Genomic DNA, 24,978 nt, shown 5'->3' with positions numbered 1-24,978 from the left:
AGTCTCTAATCGTGACTGAATAAGAGATGGATGATACTTTCTATTTTAGTTCAGGTGATTTCCCTGGAGATATGACCCAATCTAAATTCTCTAAATAAGCAGGCTTGGCAGAACCATTACGAACTACAATGTCCAAGTGCTCCTAAATTAAGACGTTAGCTGGTGGATATTTAAAAATACATAATATTCAGAAGACTAGCATTTGTTTCCAGACATCTGAGGGATTAGCTTGCAGATTAGTAAAATGATACATATGTACATTAAGGCATACTCATTTAGTGCTGTCAGGAAGCTGGGTTAGGATTATGAAAATAGTTTCTTCTCATGTGCATGTGATCACTTAGAGAAGATGTTTCTGTTACTAAATGCACACAAAGCTCATTTACCCATTTAAAAAGGTCCACCAAGTACATGTCATATGCCAGGTGCCATGGCAGGCACCGAGGACAGAGAGACGAATGTGAGTAGTTCCTTTCCTGGTGTGATCCACGGTCTACCTGGGGAAATAGACATATAAGCAGACATTGGCGATTAGGGTGAGAATTTTTAAAATGTTGTATCCTATTTGTATTAACAGCGATTAACCCAGAACCTAGCATAGTACATACTCAAATAAAGAAGGCATATCCTCTAATACTGGAATGTCCTTAGAAGGTGCAATGGTGAACCAAAAGGAATATTTATCAACTCAGCCTGGGGTGGGGTGGGAGTGCCAGAATCAGGAAAGTCTTCACAGAGGAAAAAAATATATTGCTGGTGTGGTAGGCTGAATAATGTCCCCCCAGAGAGGTCCATGTGCTCATCTCCAGTACATGTGAGTATGTAAGTGACAAGAGGGACTTCGCAGATGTAAAAATTAACATCCTAAAAGTTAAAAATCTTGAGCTGAGGGCAGGGGAGGGTGGTGGATTATCCAGGGTAATCACAGGGTCCTTATGAGAGAGAAGCAGGAGTATCTGAGTCAGAAGAGGGAGATACGAGAGAGGCAGAGGTTGGAGTGATACAGTTGTGAGGAAGGCACTATGGCCAAGGGATGCAGACAGCCCCTAGAGGCTGGAAGAGGCAAGGGGAGGGGCTCTGCCGTTGAGCCTCCAGAGAGAATCAGACTTGCTGACTCCTTGACTATAGATTAATGAGACTGATTTTAGACTTCTAACCTCTAAAACTGTAAGACAACAAATCTGTATTGTTTTAAGCCACTAAGTTTGTGGTAATTTGCTACAGTAGCAATAGGAAACTAATGCAATGGTTCACTGTCTGCTCTCTTCAAGTTCTCAGACCTCTCAGTTCATTGATTTCTTTCTTTCAGTGATTTCTATCCTACTTCAGTCACTCAGTCGCTTGGTGATAGCCTAGATTTAATATTACTAATAATTGCAAGTCTTCTGTAACTTTCACTTTCAAGGATCTCACTCTGACCACCACTTGCTATTTCTTCAGCACTCTCTGTAGTGCTCTGATTCCAGTAATCCTTCAATCCCACTGGATCCCCCAATCCTCTGATGCTACCATCTGTTCACTGTCCTTCACCCCGTGATGTCCTGGTTTCCCTCCTAACCCGATTTAGATTTCCTGGGCAGTCGTTGTAAACATTCCCTTGCCCACATTCTAGGCTCCCTTGCCTCTCTCTCACTTTGACATATTTGCTTGCCAAAATTCCACCCCTTCTTGTACCCAGTTTTCTGCCTACTCCTTGCCTGCATTTGGACAGCTGAAAGTGACCGAAGAAAAACACACAACCATGGTGTTGGTTCTAAATTAAACTAACAACCACTAATCTCCTGTAGCCCTAGTGCTGCCTGGCCATCCTATCACACTTCCAGAGGCGACTTCTCCGCTCACACCTTCCCCTCCCTCATCCTCCCTCTCCTTCACGCCCACCTGGCTTCTGATTTCACTAAGAGGACAGGAGCAGCCGTGAGAGGGCTCACATGTCCTCCTCCCACCACTTCTGCCCACCTTTCTGCGTCTCTCTCCACACACGCTCTTTCACCCTCCTCTTGTGATTCTGGATGAACTGCCTGTGCTCTTGTCTCAAGCCAACTTCTCATTCATGTGCTAATTCCCACTCTCTTTCCCAAGCTCAACACTGCTCCTGATAACGGTTTCCCTCATCTCCAACGTCATTATCTTTTCCCTCTGTTTTTGGATCATTCCCATGTGATAGCAAAACTCCTTGAAAGACTAGCCTACAGTTGCTAGCTCTATTTTCCTCCTCCCATTCTCTCTTTAATCTACTCCCATCAAGCTTTCTTTCCCACCATCTTACCGAAATAGATCTTTTCGAGGAGTCAGTAATGCCAGGGTGCTAAGCCCAATGGTCAGGCCCCATCCAACGTCGACTTTCAGACGCATTTGACACAAATGATCACATCTTCTTTCCTGAAATATTTTTTCTCTTAGCTTCTGGATCAATCTCCCTTGGTCTCCTCCTTCCAGGCTGATGACTTCTTTTCCACTTTTCTTCTCAATCTCTAAACACTTAGAGACCCCAGGGCTCAGTCCTTGGAATTTTCTTCTCTGTCTATACTCACTCCTCAGGGATCTCATCCAGATCTATGGTTTTAGGTAGGTGACTGCTCCCAAATTTATATCTCCAGATGGCCCATTTCTCTTTTCTGAACTCAGACTTTAACATCTAATTGCTGCCTCAACATCTCCACATGGATTTCTTATATGCATGTCAAAATCAACAAGTCTGAAGCTGAACTCCAGATTTCCACGTCTTCCCCCATTGCACGCCATCAAACCTGCCCCCCCGACAGGTTTCTCAAATTTGGTGAATGGCAACTCCATCCCTCTAGAGACTCAAGCCTCAACCTTGACTCTTCTCTTTGCAGATCCTATCAGCTATACCTTCACAGTATGTTCAGGATCCAAGCACTTACCATCTCTACTGCTACAACTATAGTCCAAACTCTCTCCTGGATTATTCTATTGGCCTCATTATTGACCTCCTTGTTTCTGCCCCACCTCCCTGCCCCAGCAAGAAGAGTCAACTCTCAACGTGGAAGCCATTTATTTAACAACTATTTATTAATTGAACATTTGCTCTGTCTGAAATGTGAGACCTCGTCAAGCATCTGCTCCATGTCTCCAGAGTAAATGCCAAAGCCCTCACTGTGACCAAAAGGCTGAAAACTGTCTGCGCCCATCCCCGCCCGCGCCTTTGCTAGGGGTTTCCTGGCAAACCCTTCCTGTGCAATGTGCTCCAGCCACACCGGCCTCCTTGCTGTCCCTCCACCTCTAGGACTCTGTATTTGGGGTTCACTTTGCCTGGAGTGTACACCCCTTCCAAATCTTTACGTGGCTGGCTTTCTGCTTCTTTCAGGTCTCTGCTCAAATTTCACCTGATCAGCAAGAACTTCATAGAACAGCACTGCCTCACCTCCAGGCCCAACACTCCCTTTTCCCTTACCTCACTTTATTCTTCTTCATGGCATTTATTTATGTTCTGACAATATTATTGTATATTTACTTGTGTGTTTGTTTATGGCCAGGCTCCCTACACTGGCATGTAAACCACATGAGAGCAAGAATTTGAGTTACTTTTGTTCGGCACTATATTCCCAGTACTTAGAATAGTTTCTGGCATGTGGTAAATGTTCAGTAAATGTGTGAAGAAAGAGTAGGTTTGCTAGATAAAGTACAGGATGCCCAGTTAAACTTGAACTTCACATCAACAACAAGTAATTTTTTAGTATAAGTATGTCCCATGGAATATATGGACAGACTTATACTAAAAAGCATTTGTTGTTTATTTGAAATTCAAATAAACAAATGGGACCTAATTAAACTTAAAACCTTTTGCACAGCAAAGAAAACCATAAACAGGATGAAAAGACAACCCTCAGAATGGGAGAAAATATTTGCAAACGAAGCAATGGACAAAGGATTAATCTCCAAAACATACAAACAGCGTATGCAGCTCAATATCAAAAAAACAAACAACCCAATCAAAAAATGTGCGGAAGACCTAAATAGACATTTCTCCAAGGAGGACATACAGATGGCCAAGGGGCACATGAAAGGATGCTCAAATCACTAATTATTAGAAAAATGCAAATCAAAACTACAATGAGGTATCACCTCACACTGGTCAGAATGGCCATCATCAAAAAATCTACAAACAATAAATGCTGGAGAGGGTGTGGAGAAAAGGGAACCCTCCTACGCTGTTGGTGGGTATGTAAATTTATACAGCCACTGTGGAGAACAGTATGGATGGTCCTTAAAAAACTAAAATTAGAACTACCATATGACCCAGCAATCCCACTACTGGGCATATACTGAGAGAAAACCATAATTCAAGAAGATACATGTACCCCATTGTTCATTGCAGAACTATTTACAATAGTCAGGACATGGAAGCAACCTAAATGTCCATCGACAGATGAATGGATAAAGAAGATGTGGTGCATATATACAACGGAATATTACTCAGCTATAAAAAGCAACGAAATTGAGTCATTTGTAGTGATGGGGATGGACCGAGAGTCTGTCATCCAGCGTGAAGTAAGTCAGAAAGAGAAAAACAAATACTGTGTATTAACGCATACATATGGAATCTAGAAAAACGGTGCTGATGAACCTGGTGGCAGGGCAGGAATAGAGACGCAGACGTAGAGAACAGACTTGTGGACACAGGAGGGTTAAGGGGAGGCTGGGACGAATTGAGAGAGTAGCACTGACATATGTACACTACTGTGTGTAAAATAGATAGCTAGTGGCAAACTGCTGTATAGCACAGGGAGATCAGCTTGGTGTTTTGTGACAACCTAGAGGGGTGGGATGGGAAGGGTGGCAGGGAGGCTCAAGAGGGAGGGAATATATGTATACATATAGCTGATTCACTTTGTTGTACAGCAGAAACTAACACAACATTGTAAAGCAATTATAATCCAATAAAGATGTAAAAAAAATAATTTCACTGGACATCCTGTACTTTTATTTACTAAATCTGGCAACCTTATGCATGAATAGAATTCTGGAGGAAGACACGGGGTAAGAAAGACATTCTGGCAGAAAGAGTAAATTTGCAAAAGTACACAGGTGTGAAAGCAGTATAACTCATCCGGAGTAGAGCAGTTTAGAAAGGTTTTCCTATCCTCAACTCTGCCAGAATTGCTTTGTTGGGAAATATATTTTAAAAGGGCTGGTTTCAAAACCTGGACAGACTTTAAGTCTCATCTTTATAGATGGGTGATGTTAAAAGTTTATAGAAAGTATAGAAGATAGGATCTTTGCTTCTCTTCCATGGCATTATTACAGGGAAGGATATACAAAATATGAAAAGAACATCCTTGGGGTGAGAGAAGTTATATTTTTGCCTTTTTGACCTTGGGATTATATGAAGTCATCCACAGTTACCATGTTATTAATACTGTTGATGTTTTTAGGCCTGATTTATCTGGGCTAAGTCTCCTGCCTTATAATGGAGGAAGTTATAGGCTTATTAGTTCTCTTCATTTGAGAAAGAAGAATTGGCCTTATGTAGTGGATGTTATGACATGGGGCCCATAGGCCCCTTCAAGACTGAGGTGCCCAGGACTTCCCTGGTGGTCCTGTGGTTAAGAATCTGCCTTCTGGGATGGGGAGGGTGGGAGGGAGGGAGATGCAAGAGGGAAGAGATATGGGAACATATGTATATGTATAACTGATTCACTTTGTTATAAAGCAGAAACTAACACACCATTGTAAAGCAATTATACTTCAATAAAGATGTTAAAAAAAAAAAAAAGAATCTGCCTTCTAATGAAGGGGATGTGGGTTCGATCCCTGGTCGGGGAACTAAGATGCCACATGCCACGGGCAGCCCGCGCACCACAACTAGAGAGAAGCCTGCACACTGCAAAGGAGAACCTGTGCGCTACAATGAAAGATCCCACATACCACAACTATGATCCGGCATGTTGCAACTGAGACCTGACACAGCCAAATAAATAAATGAATAAATAAATAAATATTTTAAAAAAAGACTGAGGTGCTCATTCACCCAGCTGTCAAGAGTGTTGACATCTGACTGCTCTCCTTTGAATTATTTTTTGTGAATTTCCATTAGCCCAGGAGAACCACTTTGTCCAAGTCACCCTCTCCCTTGGGAGTGGCCCACATCCTAGCCCAGAACTCCCTATGGGATCAGCTGAGGTCTTTGTTGTGACTGTAATGCAGTTCATCTCCTCCCTCTGCTCAGTCCTTCTTCCTTCATCTCCTGTTCATGGCGATCTGATGACGCTCCTCCCCTTATAAATTTACCGTATGCTAAGCCTGATCTCAGAGTCTGCCTCTTGGGGAACCTGACCTAGGATAGTTGGTTCCAGGACTGCTCTGAGAAAGCTGACTCAGAAATGGATTTTGGAGCTGTAGTGCCCATGGTCATTGGCAATGACACCAACACTGTGGTAGGTGGAGCATGGATAGGCAAAATGACTATACTACCCAAGGCAATCTACAGATCCAATGCAATCCCTATCAATTACCAATAGCATTTTTCACAGATCTAGAACAAAAAAATCTTAAAATTTATATGGAGACACAAAAGACCCTGCATAGCCAAAGCCATCTTGAGAAAGAAAAACTGAGCTGGAGGAATCGGGCTCCCTGACTTCAGACTATACTACAAAGCTATAGTCATCAAAACAGTATGGTACTGGCACAAAAATAGAAATATAGATCAATGTAATAGGATAGAAAGCCCAGATGCCGAGCAACTGTTAAGACTTTCCCTGGTGGTGAGCTGGGATGGGGTATTTGTGGGGGGGGGGAATCACAGGGGTAACATCTCAGGCATTTGAGAAGTTCAGGGGAAGTAGTAATTTTAAGAACTATGGAAATGGATGGCTGTTACTGGGGACATTTAATGTGTTGGAGAAAGACAATAAAAGCCTGAGGATGATTAATCAACAATCAGAAAGCCAGTTCTCTTTGGCATCATATATAGAGACTCTTATCTTACAGCTGGAACACAGGAAAAACTGAGCATCAGGTCCAGGACTTAATTACAAGCAAAAGAGAGCTCCAGGAGAGATTGAATTCATGTTTTCTACCTCTGTTGCAATGGTTCCTCTCCCTCAGCTCACACCTGGACCATGGAGGGTCCCTTATGACCAACTGACAGAGAGGAAAAAAGCCATGTTAAATTCACTGGGTCACCTTGGTGTGTGGACACAGGATGAAAATGAATTGTGCCTGCAGTACAGCTCCACTGTAGCCCTGTAGTGGAAGACCCTGAAAGACAGTGAAGGAAATCCTACCAGTCAGCAGATTTCTGAGCAGTGCACTTAGTCATCTACTCTTGGTGATTAGCTTCACTGATTGGTCAGGAGGCTAGACTCAGAAAGATTGGAGGACTGGGGGCAAAGACATTTGGAGGAGAGGCATGTTGATGGACCTATGGGCATGACCCAAAGTGTAAAGGTTTTTGAATCCCATTGTTAATTAATGCTTATCAGAGAGCAATCCACCAGGGAAGGGACACTAGAACCAATCAGACAGAATGCCTTAACTGGTAGTCATCAGCCATCCCAGTGTTGGCACAAAGGGTGCATGAACAGAGAGCCATGGGAGTCCAAGAGCATGGACTCCCACTCGCCAAGGCTGGTCTATAGCTACTACAATTGCCAAACATCCAACCTGCCAGAAACACAAACCAACCCCACATCCCCAGTATGGTACCATCTCTCAAGGAGTCCCATTAACCATTTGGTGGCAAATTAATTACACTGGAGCCTTTCTACCCTGGAAGGGGCAGCAAGTAATCTTGACAGGAATCAATACCTATAGATGTGGGTTTGCCTTTTTTGCCTACAGGATCTCAGCCAGCACCACCTTCTGAGGGATTACAGTGTTTCACCCACAAACATGGAATCCCGTATGACTCTGTATCAGTCCAGGGGAGTGTGAAAGTGGACACATGACCATAGTATCAACTGGACCATGCCAGCCTGAAAAAGGAATGGAATGGCCTTTGAAGGAGCCACTGAGACCCAGGCTTGGAGATGATAACCTGTGAGGATGAGACATCATCCTCCAGGTTGCAGGACACACCCTAAATCGGCTACCACTATGTGGTACTGTATCCCCAGCAGGAAGAACACATGGGTCTGAGAAAGGAGGTGAAGTAGGAGTGGCTGTGTTTGTCATCACTATCAGTGACTGTCGGGAATGTGTGCTTTCTGTCCGTACAACTCTGGACTCTGTGGGTTTAGAGATCTTGTATCCTAGAGGGAATCCACTTCCACCAGGGACAGAGTAATCTTTCCATTAACCAATAAGCTATAGCTGCTGCACAATCACTTCAGACTCCTTGCTGTAAGAGACAAAAAAAAAAAAAAGGACTCATCATTCTGGGGATGAGTCATACTGGGGACACAGTAGGGGTAACTGACTCTGGTCACCAGGGGGAGGTGGGGCTGCTAATGTACAGTGGCACTAAGGGAAAACGTGTTTGGCACTCAGGCCATCTCTAGGGGAGTCGCCTAGTAATCTCTTTCCCAATTTTGATAGTAAATGGACAAGTTGCCACAGTCAGAGCCTGAGAAGGGTGTGGCAACCAGGGTCTCAGATCTGTCAGGGATGAGAGTCTAGGTCACCCCACCAGGTAAGGCACGAAGACCAACAGAGAGGCTAGCCAAGGGTGAGAGGATATAGAATTGGCAGCAGAAGAGGGAGACGTTTAGCTGGAGCCTCAGGCTCCGTTACTGCAGTGACAGAAGTTGAGTTTTTTTTCCTGCAAACTTTCCTCTTTTAAATTTCCCACAAGAAGAACCAACCAGAATCCTGGAAGAACTGTTTGTAGAACTTAATTTACAAAGAAAATAATCCAAGCAGCAGAAAGGGTGGGCTATAGTTAATACTATGTTACACTGCCCAGATCTTCCGTTCAGAACTGAGATATCATCTCCCCAGCTGTTGGGAGTGTTTGGTGGCTGAAGTCTCTCAGCTGAGTCACTCTCCAGGAAATGCTCTCAATCCCTCACCCAAGAACATACCCTCCCTGGGGCCAGTCCCCACCCAAAGACTGATGAATGCAGGATACAAACGTCTACCCTCTTTGCGTCAAGGTGGGACAAGACAGGCCATGCACAGCTCCCCATTGGCTGCAGCCTGGCTCTGTCGCAACCCAGCTCAGCTCCTCCCTCTGCCTTATCCTACTTCCTTCCCTCCCCATTGGTGCTGATCCTGAAGACACTCCCCAGTAAACTTCCTACAAATCTCAAAGTGTATGTCTCAGGGGACACGACCTAAGAAACCTTTGTCACAAATTTATTACAGTTTATGACCAGGGACAGTTAAATAATATGAGAAACAACCTGAGGAAAGAGTCATAATCTGAAATTCACAAAGGATACTACCCAGAGGAACTGGCTGAATACTGCTATTAGATAATAAGAGAGTTGTTGGGTTAAGCTTTACAGATGGGGAAAGACACCCTGTTGAGATTGTTTCCGGGAGAGAATCAGAGTGATGACAAACGAAATAGAAGGTTTGGGCAAAGAGAATAATACGAGGCAATGTTCTGGGGGAAGATGCATATCAGAGACATCTTGCATCTTGTCTTATAACATTTTGACCCATTTTTTTATTCTAGTCACTGAGGTGACTGGTGTTACGTGAGGTTAAGTGGGGCTGCCTTGCACCCTAATCAGTAAGAATTTCACCAACAATGTGCAGGTGTAATCTGAGAGCAACCCACCTCAGCTGTATCACATTTCTCTCTATTTCTCTCACCTTTGTACCCTGTGGGATGCCTTGAGGAACCCATTCAGCCATTCTGACAAAATGGCTGTGCAAACCTGGCAGGGTGTTTCGTTTCCTGGGGCAGACATCCCCTTGACCCATGGGAGATACTCAGATGGACAATTCTGAGGCACATTTTACATGACCCCTTAGAAACTTCCCAGCCGGATCGAGCCCAATGATCAGCTTAATAATACACCTTTGGATTGTTTTTTCTCCTTTCCTGTTTTACTCTTTTTAGCTTCATTTCTGTTCCTTGGGATCACGTCCCAAAATGAATTAGCTGCATGCAAACCCTTATGTCAGGCTCTGCTTTTTAGGGAAACCCAGGCTTAAGACAGTTGGAACCAGAAGTACCGTGGAGAGGAAACTTTCAGAGAGGAGTCTGGCTCTTCCACCAGTCAAGGACCTCTGACTGGTGTTAAGGGAGGTGATAACAACCACCAGCTTGCGGCAGCATCCTAATCATGAAGAATTTCACCAGTGATGGGCTGGCGTGAGATGCAGGCAAATGTTGGAACGTTGTCTTACACCATAGTAATGGCACCTGAATGGTATGGGAGTGACGTGTATCATACGGATGTGGTGTTGGCTGGGTCTTGTTAACAGCATCACAAGTCATGAAAAAGAAAATGACAGGCTCAGTTGAATCAAATATCAACTGAAGATATGCTGTGAAAGTTAGAAAACCTTCATGGCAGCTTTTAAAAAGGCTCTTGTCTTCCTTACCTCAGGCCCAGGATTTAATTATAAGGATGGCAGACCTACAACAAAGAGTGAACCTGCAGCCTTGAGAAGTCTGTGTCAAAACCAGAGCCCTGATAGGGAATGAGTGAGACCCTGGAACATGGGGTGGATGAGCTAGAGAATTTGAGCCCCCGAGATCTTGGTCCCTCTGACCTCCTCAGGTTGGCAGAAGTGGCTCACTTATCCCAATGCTAGGGGAAAAGAGCCCCTCCTCTCCTGGAGACACTTCAAAACCCTCACCTGAAGCAGTCGTCTTGTGGATGAGTGTCCTTCTCTGGATCTGCTCCTGCCTCCCTTCATGGCCCCAAGATCTGGCTAATATGTACTGGCAGGAAATGGGAAGCTATATCCAGGGATGGATCTTGAGAGAGTTGGGCTAGGAAGGGCAGGCTCTAAGGCTGTGTAGGTGAGAATTCATTGATATGAGAGTGTTCTAAGATTAGGAGTTTCATATCCTGGCAATGACATCGAAAATCAGTCCTAATACGGGCTGGGATTGCTCCATAAAAATTTAACATAATGTTGAGGTAGTTAATGAGGTAGAGATGCTGTAAATGAGGTAGAGATGCTGGAACTGTCTTGCAGAATATTGAGGAGGGGGTTAGAAATCTTGGGGAGATGAAAATATAAGAATGGGTTTATTATGTAATAATAAAGAGAACCCATTCCTGAGCGTGTGGTCCAAAGAACATTCCTTCCATTGAAGTGCTAAGGATGCGCTATCGAGGAGGGCACCAACATCTTTGAGAAGCCCAATGATGGTTATCCTTACTGGTAACTGTAGGAGATCCTGCCTTGGACTGGGCTCCCTAGTGTCAGGATAGGTGAGAGAATTCTGGGATAGCAGAGCCCAGGTGCTAGCACTTAACAGACAAGAGCAAGGTAAATATAACAGAAACAGGCAACAAGTCAAAATCTCATACGGGGTGCTTTCTCTCACAAAGTTTTATTGCAACAGCTAATAAAAGACCACAGTGATCCTAGGGAGGCAAGATAAATGGGCAGTTAGCTAAGATATTACTTCACTTATATAATGAGAAAAACTATAGAGCTTAGTGAGCAGAAAGTTAACATCAACTGCAGAAGTGGAAAATCATGACCCCTCACTTAGTTTCCAGATCTGAGCCGGTTCTCACTCCCAGAGGCCATTAATTGAAGGAGAGGCGAGGTCCACTTGAGAAAGAACCCCACAATGCCACTATGGGAATATACAGTTATCATTTCCCCCATCCCTTTCCTAAAGGGATCTATGGTCATGTACTAGAATAAGTATATAGAGGGATAAGGGGAATGACCATGCCTTTTTAGGGCTATTGGTTACAGGGGATTCAAAACACCAACACGATCCCCCAGTTACAGGTGAATCTTATGGAATCCAGGTGATAAATGGAATCCTGTCCAAATCCATCTGATGGTGGGTCTACTAAGTCTGCAGACCCAACTGTGGTTATACCCAGTCCCCAAGGGCATAACTGGGATACGTATACCTAACAGAAAGCAGAATCCTTACACTGGATACTCCATGGAGTAAGAGCTATTATGGTAGAAAGACCCAAGTGGAGGTCCTTAAAACTGCCCTCCTCCAGCCAAGATAGTAAATCAGGAGCAATCTTGTGTACCAACAATTGTGGAGCTAGGCAAAGGGATGCAAGGATGGTGACCTCCATCACATCCCCATTCAGTTCACCTGCTTGGCCCTTGTGAAAACTAGATGGATCAGGGCAGGTGGCAACTGGGGCTACCCAGTTGCAGCTGTTGTACCAGATGTTGGATCTTTACTGGAATATATTCACAAAGTCTCTGGCACTTGGAGTGTAACTATTGATGTGGTGAAGGTGATCAGTAAGGAAAATGAAAAACCCATTTGCTTTTACAAGGCAGCAAGATACAATCACCGTCTTGCCACAGGTCTGTGTTAACTTGTCTTCTTTCTATGACAACATAGCCCACAGAGACCTTGACTATCTTGATCATCTGTGGAAGCAGCACATCAGGCTGATCGATTGAATTAATGACATTATGCTCATTTTGATTCAGAAAGCAGGGACTGATGCAAACTTAGATGTCCTAGTGAAACACCACAAGGATTCATGGATGGAAGTAGACATAGTTGCAGACAAGCTCTGATGATTTGCAGCAATTTTCCCCAGAGGTGATGAAGTTACCAGTGAGATTAGATCCTGATGGTATTGTAATTCACTCATAACAGACAATAAAAGGAAAAGGAAAAGTTTCTGAGAGAGGAGTCTACAATAACCTCTTGTGTGTTTACCGAGCCTCCTGGTTTTTAGGTATGACCATTTTGCTGCTGCAACTAAGGAACAAATGAGTGAGTGTCAACAGAAAAACTTTAGAAATAGAGATTTATTGTTGTTGTTGTTTTGTGATTATGTTCTAAGAGGAACCCGTCTTCTCGTTGGTGCTGCCAGGAAACCCAAATGACATGCGTTCCTTCAAAGTAAACAAACAGCCACTGCTATCCTTGGGAGAAATAAGGGGGGGAAAAAGACGCAAAAAAAAAAAAAAATCCCTCCACAACAATAGGAGTGTGCAATCAACTGTGAACTATGGCACCATTGGTGGAAGAGAATGCTAGAGTCAGCACAGGGGTGGCTGGGGACCATAGGGAAGCAGCGATGCCTGAGTGGAGGAAAGGAGGGGGAAGCAGCAGTGCAAAGAAGGCTGAAGAACGGACCCTAAGTGTGGATGAGATAAAAAGTGTGGGAAAGAGGGAGAAGCAGAGTCGTGAAAAGCTGAAATGAAAGACTAGGGAAAAAAAAAAAAACAAGTCTGTGACATTTATAAGGACAGCAAAGCTGAGTGACACCAAGAGACTGATCTACCTCAAAAATATTATTAATGCCTTTCCCCAATACAAAATCAATTGTTCTCAGGAAAGAAAATCACAAAATTCTCCTAAAAATTTGTTTTCAAACGTAACTTTTATCACTTCTTTTTAGAAAAATTGTGCTTGTTCATTTTAGACATTTTGTAAAAATATGAACTAGTGAAAAACCCATAATCCTACCACTCAGAAATTAATACCATTAATATTTTGATGTTTACTGTTCAAAGGGCTTGTATGTCTGTATTCTATTTTAATAAAAATAGGATAATGCTGTGTAAGACAATTTCTTTTAAAAATGCATTATTTTCATCTGTGAGATGAACAATAGTGCTTGCCTCAAATCATATTCAATTTCTAAAAGGAACTCCACGGACAATAGGAAATCTCTTCTGGGATTATTTTTTTATTCGAATCCTCAACATCCTATTTTCTTCTTCTGGAATGTGCTATATCACTGTACCATGAAGCCAGGGCCAGGTCAGGCTCAGCCTGGCTTTTTCCCTCTGCAGAACTCCACAGTCTCCCTCATGTGACATTATCAGTAGCTTGCTACAGCTGACCCACATACTTAATTTATTTTTCTGGAGACTTTTTCTGGAACAACAACAACAAAAAATGTTCTGGGATGTCTTCCACAAGAAATGAAAAGGAAGTGTTGTCAGTGTAGGAGAATGGCAAGGCAGATCATTGCTCCCCGCTCACCACAACTCTGCTGCACGGGGTCTGTGTCTTACTGCCTTTGCCTTCACTTTGGTCCTAAGACTGGAAAGTGAAGCTGAATAGAAGTTTAGGAAGCCAGGTAATAAGTGGGTTGTATATAATGACTCAGAGTCATCTTGCCTTCTCATTACAATGAGATTTTGGACAAGTTACTTAAATTCTCTGAGCCTTGGTTTCCTTTCATCAGTTAATGGGAATAACACCTATGCCATAAAACAGTGACAAGAACGGAATAAGATTACATAGGTAAAGAACAGGCATTTCTGAAATAAGTGCAGAAACCACAAACCACTCATTCTGCAAACTTGCACACTAGAAGTAAGACGATTTATAGGAAAAACAGAGTTGGGGCAGGTTGCTCAAAATCTACGCAACTTTGTAACCAAAGCACTGACAATAACAATACCCATCCTAATAAAATACTATCACAGTTAAACTTCTCCTAAAAAAAAGAAATATTAAGTAAATATAAGACTTGCCTTTAAGAAAAGTTAATAGCTGCTTGATGAAAGAGCGTTTGAGTAAGGGTAGATGCTGCCAAGTTATGGAGATGAGGGCAAAATGCACCAAGATCCAGGAAAACTCCCAGTGAGCACTTCCAAGAGAGAGCCAAGAGGAAGAAAGTGGGGTGAATGGGCACTGTGTTCTGTGCTAGATTACTTCATGGCTTCCCGTGTTTTTTTAAACCTTAATAAATAGTGTGCATTGAACTGTAAAATATTAACATATGTGCACTGAGCTGCAAAATATTCACATGCTGGGGAAAACTACTTATGAATCAAAGTAATCTTCATTGTATTGATATCTCCCTATTTACCATTCATGTATGAACTAATTTGCATTATGTGCATAGACACTGGAGAAGAACCGACTGTACTTAATAGAGTGGCTGCCTCATAGTAAATGCTCTTTAAATGATTGTGAAGTCATCGTCAACATCATTATCATCATACTGATTATCAAAACCATCATATGATGATGTGTGTAATTTTCCCAGATCAGGCATTCAGAATAGAGAAGAAAGTTCATACACAGAGCCAGCATATAGGGACCATAAGGAAAAACCATCCTAAAGCAAGATTCTCATCTGAGCCAGAGACTTAGTGTATGTTCCTGCTAACATAAAAACTGTTTCTAGGGTGTTGGCAGTTTTGAGTTCCAGTTGAAAGTGACAAGTGCGAGTAGAACCAGATGACTTAGGGGATAGTCATACCGAGATTTGGAATTTCCCGCTTAATCTACTTACGGCAAAATAGTATGGATGGGCTTATTTAGTGTCCCAGATAGAGAACAGAATGAGGTTCTCTGATTTTGTTTTTATAACTTGTCTACTGAAATGAAATTGTGAGTAAGGAAAAACCGAGTCTATTCCCTCTGTTCTACACCACTTCAGATTTAACATTTAGCACAAAAGGTCATGGAAAAATAGAGAGCTCATGTATTACCATAAGAACCACTAATGTTTCCTTGCCTTTGTAACAGCTTCTGTCCTGCTTGTTTGACAGAAATTTGTGGGAGGAGTCAATAATGATTTTAAGAATTAAAAAACAATTACTTCATATAGAACCTAATGCATCTATATGGAATCTAAAAAAAAAAATGGTACTGATGAACCTAGTTGCAGGGCAGGAATAAAGAGGTAGACATAGAGAATGGACTTGATGACATGGGGTGGGAGGGCAAAGCTGGGCGAAGTGAGAGTAACATCGACATAGACACACTACCAAATGTAAAATAGTTGGCTAGTGGGAAGCAGAAGCATAACACAGGGAGATGGACTCAGTGCTTTGCGATGACCTAGAGGGGTGGGATAGGGAGGATGGGGGGGAGGCTCAAGAGGGAGGGGATATGGGGACATGTGTATGCATATGGCTGATTCCCTTTGTTGTACAACAGAAACTAACACAGTATTGTGAAGCAATTATACTTCAATAAAGATCTATTAAAATAAAATATTAATAAGAACTTCAATATCAGAATTCACTAGTGCCACATTAGCTCAGCTCCGCTTTGGCTGACAGAAACACCTTGTCCCAGGCTGCCTTGGAGAGCCACAGTGGCCTAATGGGTGAAAGGAAACATAAAGTTGAAAAGACAAAACCTAGAATGGTGCTTGTTTTTATGAAACTGTCCATAAATAGTGTAACACAACAGTCTTATGAATTTAGACATTCAAGAAGCTGGAAATTCCAGAGTTCAGATTCTTATGTTGATTCAGCTATAGAGCACATTTAATATGGCTTATAACATGCCCTAAAAATATAAACCATAATGTGTTATGCTATAGTGTACCATGCAAAGGGAAAAATGGGAAGACCAACTTATGGGTAAAGAGCTCAAATGAACATTGCTATGAAAATCTTTGGAATTCCTTATGCTTGGATAATGAATGTTCCTAATGCGTGTGCTTCATTACCACATTTTTTTCTGAGTTTAGGTCGAAGGTATATCAAAAGAAAAAGTAATCATTTTGCTAACGTCAAATCTCTAAGTTGTAATTTTTTTGAATTGGGAAGCCTTAAGTCAAAGTTCTTGCGAAAACCCGTAAAATGTTATATTTTGTGCTTGTTCTTAACTACTTTATTTACATTTTCATGACTTTAGATTGGCTTGATTTTTTCTTTTCCTCCATTGGGAGTACATTCCTGCCAAGTTGGAAGTTTATAACAATCATTTTTGAATGACATAAATGCAAAAAAATCTCAATCGTCTGTCTGAAATAGGAAAAATTGTATTTCTTTCACCATTGTTTTACTGCAGGCTCATGAAGCTATTTTTATAAAACTCTTATTTTTTCATGGGGGGAGAAAGTTCAGTACAAAAATGTTGACTTAAAATCCAAACAAAAATTTTCTAGGGAAGTCTTCAGTAAATGGGTAACTATATTGTAGTCTTAAATTTTATTATTTAAAGTTTTGGGGGTTTCAATTTTCACTCACTTGAGTGATTTGGGCAAGGTGACTAGTCTTTCTGAACCTCCTTTACCAAAGTAAGATTGACTATAGTTTATGTAATAGACTACGGTAACTATTGTTATTTGTTTGCCCAGCAAGATTTCCCAACACCTTTCTTTGGTTAACATTTCCTGCCCTAGGAGTTCTTCCCTGGGATTTCTTGATTTGGAGTCTGAGGAGGAATAGCCCTGCCCCTGAGGTCAGGTGCTTGAGGCATATGAAGGCATGTGTAAGGGTGGGAGGGTAGAGAAGGTAGTCATCTTCCCATGAACAGAAGCCTGTCTGTAGTAGAGGATAAAATTAAGCAGAGACAGAAATGAGCAACATATGGGCGGAGGGTGGGGGGTGGAGCCAGTGAGAACACTATGAGCACGAACAAGGGTAAGACGTTCCTTGCCTTCTTTCCAATACCAGAAGCCCAGCTCCTGTAGGTCCAGATCAATCCCTTTGATCCTATGAAGTACCCCATTATCACAAGCCTCACGAACTACGATATTCCCTTTTATGCTAAAGTTAAATTTATAGTTAGATTCCTGATATCTGCAACCCAAAGAATTATTTTTTTCTTTTTTTTTTTAATTTATTTTCGGCTACAATGGGTCTTTGTTGCTGCCCGTGGCCTTTCTCTAGTTGCGGCGAGCGAGGGCTACTCTTCCTTGTGGTACACATGCTTCTCATTGTGGTGGATTCTCTTGTTGCGGAGTATATGGGCTTTAGCCCCACGAGCTTCAGTAGTTGTGGCACGTGGGCTTCAGTAGTTGTGGCGCGCAGGCTCTAGAGCGCAGGCTCAGTAGTTGTGGCGCACGGGCTTAGTTGCTCCGCGGCATGTGGGATCTTCCCAGACCAGGGCTTGAACCCATGTCCCCTGCATTGGCAGGCAGATTCTTTTTTTTTTTTTTTTTACATATTCAGATGTTTATTTTAGCATTATTCACAATGGTAAAACACTGGAAATTTTTTAAAAAAGTTGATTAGGAAGAGAATAGCTGAATGATTTATGACATATTCACACCATAGAATAATATAAAGACATTGACTTAAGGTAAATCATTTGATTTAAAATGATAACTGAGTGAGGAAAGTAATATAAAGAAAATTGTACATATCACATTTTTTTTTATTTCACACGCACACACTGTATTTTATTTTTACAAGAGGTAAATAGGCTGACACCAAGCATTGTAAATGGGTAATGGCAGGCAGATTCTTTTTTTTTAAATTTTTTTAACATCTTTATTGGAGTATAACTGCTTTACAATGGTGTGTTAGTTTCTGCTTTATAACAAAGTGAATCAGTTATACATATACATATGTTCCCATATCTCTTCCCTCTTGAATCTCCCTCCCTCCCACCCTCCCTATCCCACCCCTCTAGGTGGTCACAACCCACCGAGCTGATCTCCCTGTGCTATGCGGCTGCTTCCCACTAGCTATCTATTTTATGTTTGGTAGTGTATATATGTCCATGCCACTCTCTCTAAGAAAAAGAAAAAAAAAAGGTCATGAAGAACCTAGGGGTAAGACGCAAATAAAGACACAGACCTACTAGAGAATGGACTTGAGGATATGGGGAGGGGGAAGGGTAAGCTGTGACAAGGTAAGCTGTGGCAGGCAGATTCTTAACCACTGTGCCACCAGGATAGCTGTTCTTGTTAATTTTATTGCATGGGGGTGTATATAGGGCAGTGCAAACTTTAGCATGCATCAGATCACCTGGAGGACTTGTTATAACACTGCTGGGCCCCATTCTTAGAATTTTCTTTGTTATTCAGTCAGTCTGGAGTGGAGGCCTGAGAATTTGTATTTCTAACAAATTTCCAGGTAATGTTAATGCTGCTGGTCCAGAGACCACATTTTCAGAAACACGGATTAAGGGTTAACACAAGTCTTTATACAACCAGAGCTCTTGAGCAAGGAACAGCTCCTCATTAAGCAATGAACTCCCCATCATCGAAAATATTCAGGAAGCAGCCAGGTGAAGATTCTTCAGGGATGCTCGTAGAAGGGATTTTGCATTGTGTGGAAAATTATACTACACTTCTAGGTTCCCTTCTAATACTAAAATTTTTTGTTTCTTTTAAATTTCTTCTAGGTGGAGGGAAGCAAAAGAACAACAAAACACTCTGTCTGGTTCTTCCAAATAACAGAGCAACACAGGAAAACTGAACGTGTTCCTGCCACAAATTCAGACTTGCTCAGTAAAGCAAGCACCACAGTGCATTTCCATATTGACTTTGGGAAAAATACACTGCCATTGTTCATGAAGTTCTGTAGTCAATCAGCAAACACAAATTTAGCCCATATTCAAGCTTGCTAATAAAGCATATTATTATGTCCTCACTCCCCAAACCCAATGTAGCAACTACAAATTACATACATGGATAACTATATCCAGAGTTTATTTTATAAAATATTAAAAATTCTAACTTGAGGAGGCAATCAATTTTACCAGCTCCAGAAGTTCAATTCTGTTACCATTACTAACAGTTAAATCTAACCGTCTACTAGAATTACCATGTGGGGAAAAAAGTCCTTTGTTTCCTCTTTAAATTTTTGAGAAAGAACAAATTGTATGGAGCAAACATGATAGTGAAAATATTATAGTTTTACTGGGTATTATATTTTCATTGTGTTGTGACCACCTCTCAGGATTATTTTTTAAAATTTCTAACACGGGGCATTGTCTATTTTTGAGTAATATACCCATGGTTACATGCAGCTGGTAGAACAAGAACAGACACACCAATTGTTGGGCAATGTCTATGACGTCCTGTTGTTTAATATGTTGAATATCACCTCTGAGTAATGATTTCTTAGAAATCATTCTTAAAGGCACAGGCCTCAGGAGGAATTCTTTGGTAAAAAAAGTGAGACACAAAATAACATTAGGTTATTTAAGCTGTGTTTGTTTGTTTGGTTGGTTGGTTGTTTTTTAGCCATGGTGCGTGGCTTGCAGGATCTCAGTTCCCCAGCCAGGGACTGAACACAGGTCATGGCAGTGAAAGCCCTGAATCCTAACCACTAGGCCACCAGGAAACTCCCTTAGTTGTGTTTTGAGACTTCAAAAATTTAACCAGGCTATATTAGTCTTAAGATACTTTTATTATTATTATTTTTTAATAAATTTATTTATTTTATTTATTTATTTTTGGCTGCGTTGGGTCTTCGCTGCTGCGTGCAGGCTTTCTCTGGTTGCAGTGAGCGGGGCTACTCTTCGTTGTGGTGTGCAGGCTTCTCATTGCGGTGGCTTCTCTTGTTGCGGAGCATGGGCTCTAGGTGCGTGGACTTCAGTAGTTGTGGCACGTGGGCTCAGTAGTTGTGGCTTGCAGGCTCTTGAGTGCAGGCTCCGTAGTTGTGGTGCACGGGCTTAGTTGCTCCGCGGCATGTGGGATCTTCCTGAACCAGGGCTCAAACCTGTGTCCCCTGCATTGGCAGGCAGATTCTCAACCACTGCGCCATCAGGGAAGCCCCAGTCTTAAGATACTTTTAAAAAAGAAACTAATGAAAATGAAGTAATTATCAATATTTCATGCTTTTGAAACTATACACATACGGATCTGCCACTTACTAGTCTTGTCAATTTGGGCAAATTTCAAGATTACTCAAGCTCCCAAAAGCTCGGTTTTCTCATCTCTAAAATGCAGAGATTGGGCTGGATGTTCTTTATAGTCCTTTCAAGCTAACGTTCTGCATCCTCATGGGGGAGGGATAGCAAAATGATTCACTAAGAGTTTTCTTTAAACAATCTCAGTTTATTGAAGTTCCCAGAGTTCAGGAGTTTGAATCCATTCCATATGTTTATTTAGGAAGTAGAGACACTGAGAATGAGCAGTATATAACTAAGCTTCATGGGAACTGGTTACTTCATAAAAGAAGAAAATGTGAAACTCTGGAACTGGGCAGAAACCTGTGTATCAGAATAGTGGGCTTGTGGAGAAGTGTTAGGAGGAAGACTGGTGCAACCCATTATTTATGGAGGTTCTTCTCTCTCCCAAAGCAGCATACCACCATGGTGGTTTCTTAATGGAATTTCACAGTATAATCTATGGTAGCTAAATTATTAACTTTCCTATATGGGGAGATGGAAATAAAAGAAGAAAGTAATTTTTCCAGGTTTATGCAATGAGGAAGTGTAAAATTCAGACTTAAAAGCTTGAAATTTAGGAGAAGACATAGTCATGTGAAGATACTGGAGAATTAATTTAAAATGTAGAAAGTCAATGTTGGCTGAGTTTCCTTTTCTATCAATATAAAAACTAAATAACTTTAAAGGAAATAATTGTGGAGGAACATTACATCATCACTATTTACAAAAGAAACTATTCAAAGTACTATGCTAACTCACTTTCAACTGCTGTTGAAAATCAAAAAACAAAATCAGAATCACAAATGAAATTTGGTATGGTTAAGTATAAATTGGCATAATTCGGGTGACCACAGTTAAAATGACAGATAAACTGTGTGTTAATAAGTGCAAAATATTGAAGATTTTGTGCAAAGGAGAGTATATATTTTAAGTCTGAGTCTCCTGGTTTGAAAGAGATTAACCAAACTCAATAGAAGTAAAGCCAAAGAAAACATACACTTCATCTGTGGAGAAAATAAAAAATGCTTACATCTCTCTCGATGATGGCATAAGGCTATAGGACAATTAGGTCCTTGCAAAGATCAGTTCTCACATATTCAGTTAATAATATAAAACACACAGTCTTTACCACTCTATTGAGCCTGCTGGCATAATTCACAGCAGACAAAAGAAATATATCCTTTGGCAACTTTTGGCTCACTACCCAGAGAGTCTGATGTCTGATATATTTAATAAAACAGTGAAGCTTGATATTGTATTTCTACTGAGCAGAAATATCTCAAGAATGCCCAGAGAGAAAATAAATAAGAATGTGATTCTAGTAGAGGAGTTGAAACAAATGTGAAGACAGAGGAACATCAAAGTAGAAAAAAAAAATTAGACTTAGTTTCACATGCTAAACATTTTTAAATTACTGGCGATTTATTATATGTTGGCATCAGTTTGGAAGATCATACATCCATAAATCTATAATATAAATAAGATTTTTTAATATCTTAAAATAGATTATTAAAATATGGTTGGCTATACCATATTATCATGTTTAAAAGCAAATTCAGACAATAACTGTGGTTATAATAAAACAGTTGCTATAGCCACAATAAACAAGGCTAGAGGAAAGGAAGAGGAACTGGTGTGGTGGAAGGAGGTTCAACAGACTATGCCTGCAGCATATTGGATGGTCAGTAAAATGGAACTTAGAATGAGGCTCTGTAGTAAAGCACTTATCTAGTATCTTTATACATCTTCACATGGCTGCCCAAAGAATATAGTTGCTTTAACTATTTTTTCTTACTTTCTGTATTATTGCTGCTCTGACATTTGGGGCCTTACAGATCTGGGGAACCACCCTCCCAGGGTTAACTAATTCCTAGAGGCAAACAACTTTCCTGCCAGCATACTTTTGATGTGCAAACAACACCCTCCACCAATTTCCTTTTCGCATACTTCTTCAGTCTGGGATGTTATCTCCTGCCCTAATCACCACAGGACCAGGTATTGGACAACTGGGAACCATCCCTACAGTCCAGAGACTATCAAAATTATTCAGACTATCCAATCATAAGTTTGTACTTCTTGCTTACCTTGCTTCTCCCATTCCTTTCTCTGTAAACTTCAATAAAAGCTCCTGCCTACAGTTTGCCCCTCTCTCTGCTGGCTCATCTTGCTTTGGTGCTTCCCTCTGTGGCCCTGCATGGTGTGGTGTAGCATGGCATGCCTCCTATTTCTAGGGGATTGTGAGTAGAAGAAAAAAACTTCCTCCTTCATGGCAATCATTTTTTTGTCTCTTTGTCTAACTTGCCTGCTCAAAACAAGTGCCAGGCACATTTTTAGAGCAATTGTGTTATGCAAATTTACTGAATTTCTCAACTATCCAAATAGACTGTTCTAAATACATTCTTCTGAGGTTGTCTGTTAGCCTATTACATATTACAGTCCCCAGGCCACCTTAACCTCACTGCATGTCTTCACTCAGCACTTTAATGATACTGTGGCTATGATATTACAGTGGACTCTTTTGGATGACCCTGCAAACTTTCCTATTCTTTTGGAAAATGAGAAATGAGTCCTGTCTTCTCAAATTAGTCCTTTGTTTGGTGCCATGATTTTCTCTGTCCAGTGGATAAGCATGCAATCAAACTAGGTCAGCTAAATATTGTTTCCCTGAAATTTGGTTCTTACATCACACGATACAAGGATAAAAAATGCTGAAGCTGATTTATCCTATCATTGGCACCTGGAAGAAATGGCCATTAGTTCTTGCTGTCTAGATCCTAACAGCTGTCTTGGTGATTCTGGCTTTCCTTTGATTTTGTGAGCTATCTCATAAGCTTCCAGCAAATTCCTTAAGTTAGCATTGGTTTCTGTTGCTTGCAACCATAGAATCCCACCTGACATGAATACAGTAAATAGAGACACTTTATGCAAAATTGACTGTTAATGTAAATTCACAGGGGTTTGCGAAAGTTCAGGATGTATTAAGAGAATTTGTGTGCACAAGTATTTTGTGAAATGGTAAGCAGCATATAGCATTGGCCTCTAGTCTTCCCTCTCTTCTTCTTCCTTACCCACCCCTTACTCTAAACCAAGAGCAAGGCTTTGGTATAGATATTCAGGTTTAAGCATAATTTATTGGCCACTCTATATCAGTGGATGGAATCACTGCACTGGGCTGAAATATTTGTTGTACAAGAATGGGTACCCTTCTGGACTCCTCCCTCTAGGAAGTTAGACAAGTGAGATAAAGCCTAAGTCTCTTCCTTAAGAGTGTAGACTCACCCAGGGCTCTCTCATCCCTCACCAAAGGGTAAGGCAGCCAGTGGGATAAACTCTCACTGTCTTCTTCTCTTTAGATGCCTTTTTCCCCCCTTCCCATTCTGTGACTAATCTGAGAAGCCCTATGCTTCTGCCCTGATCTGAGAAGGCATGAGGTAGACAAGTTTAGGCTTTGAGGCAAACCATCTCTTTTGTGACTGTCCCGTTGGATATTTTGCTTCATATTTGGTGGATATGACCTTTCCAGGCAGAGGAGTGAAAAGATCTGAGAATCAAGTTCAGGTTTCCACTGGAAAAACACAAAGTAGGCCTTTGGGTCTACTTAAGTTTGAAGCTATTCAGATTTAACTTGAGTCCTTTGCTAGAAATTCAAAGCTCCAGCCAATGATAAGGTAACTTGTTGTATCTTTTGAGCATATATTTGTCTTGCGTATCACATCCTTCAAGTCAATGAGTACACATTAATGTGGCTTTATCTATTGTTTATAGTTGTCATCCGTTCTGGAATGTTTAGTGTTCATTCCCTACTGGTTGTTCTTTTGACATTTTGAATATCATCTCTTATATCCTTAATATCATACCCAATACCTCCTAAATGCAAGTTTTATGATATTTGTGGTACATGTCAAAAATGGTCACAATCGTTCATACTTCCATATATCTACACTCTTTGTAATGTGTCTTCTTCTGTTCAAAGGTGAAGTCCATTTTCCCATTCTCTGAAACTAGGCTGGATTTGTGACTTTGCTTTGGCCAATGCAGTGTGGCAGAAGTGATGGTGTGCCAATTCCAATCCTAGGCTTTTAGAGGCCTTGTGTGTTTCTCTTTGCACTGTTGGGACTCCTGCCTTTGCCATGTGAACAAGTCTAGGCTAGCCTGCTGGTGAATGTGAGACCATGAGGATCAGAACAGAGTCAGCTCAGTTGTCCCAGCTGAGGCTCTAGACATGTGTGAGAGCCCACCGAAGAGTGACAAAATCGATCTGTAGCTGGCCACAGATGCATGAAGAAACCTAGCAGAAAAACTGCTAAGTGGAGCTTGAACTGCTGGCTCTAGTATCATGAACTTTATAAATGGTTGTGTTAAGCCACTAAATTTTGAAGTGGTTT

The 24,978-nt window shown here is 41.4% G+C and overlaps 1 long non-coding RNA gene across 1 annotated transcript; it reads right to left on the bottom strand.

Annotated features, from left to right (window-relative positions):
• Positions 1 to 17,951: 17,951 nt before the first annotated feature.
• Positions 17,952 to 20,917, bottom strand: LOC309665187. The gene is made up of 2 exons (XR_014266268.1): positions 19,749 to 20,917; positions 17,952 to 19,092 (listed from the first exon to the last, which is right to left on the bottom strand). It is a non-coding gene; the product is annotated as an uncharacterized lncRNA (long non-coding RNA).
• Positions 20,918 to 24,978: the final 4,061 nt, after the last annotated feature.

This window comes from Balaenoptera physalus (genome assembly GCF_965194825.1).
Source record: "Balaenoptera physalus genome assembly, chromosome: 1".
Classification (NCBI taxonomy): domain Eukaryota; kingdom Metazoa; phylum Chordata; class Mammalia; order Artiodactyla; family Balaenopteridae; genus Balaenoptera; species Balaenoptera physalus.
Note: the sequence above shows the minus strand (reverse complement) of the source record. Positions and strands in the feature narration are given on the sequence as shown.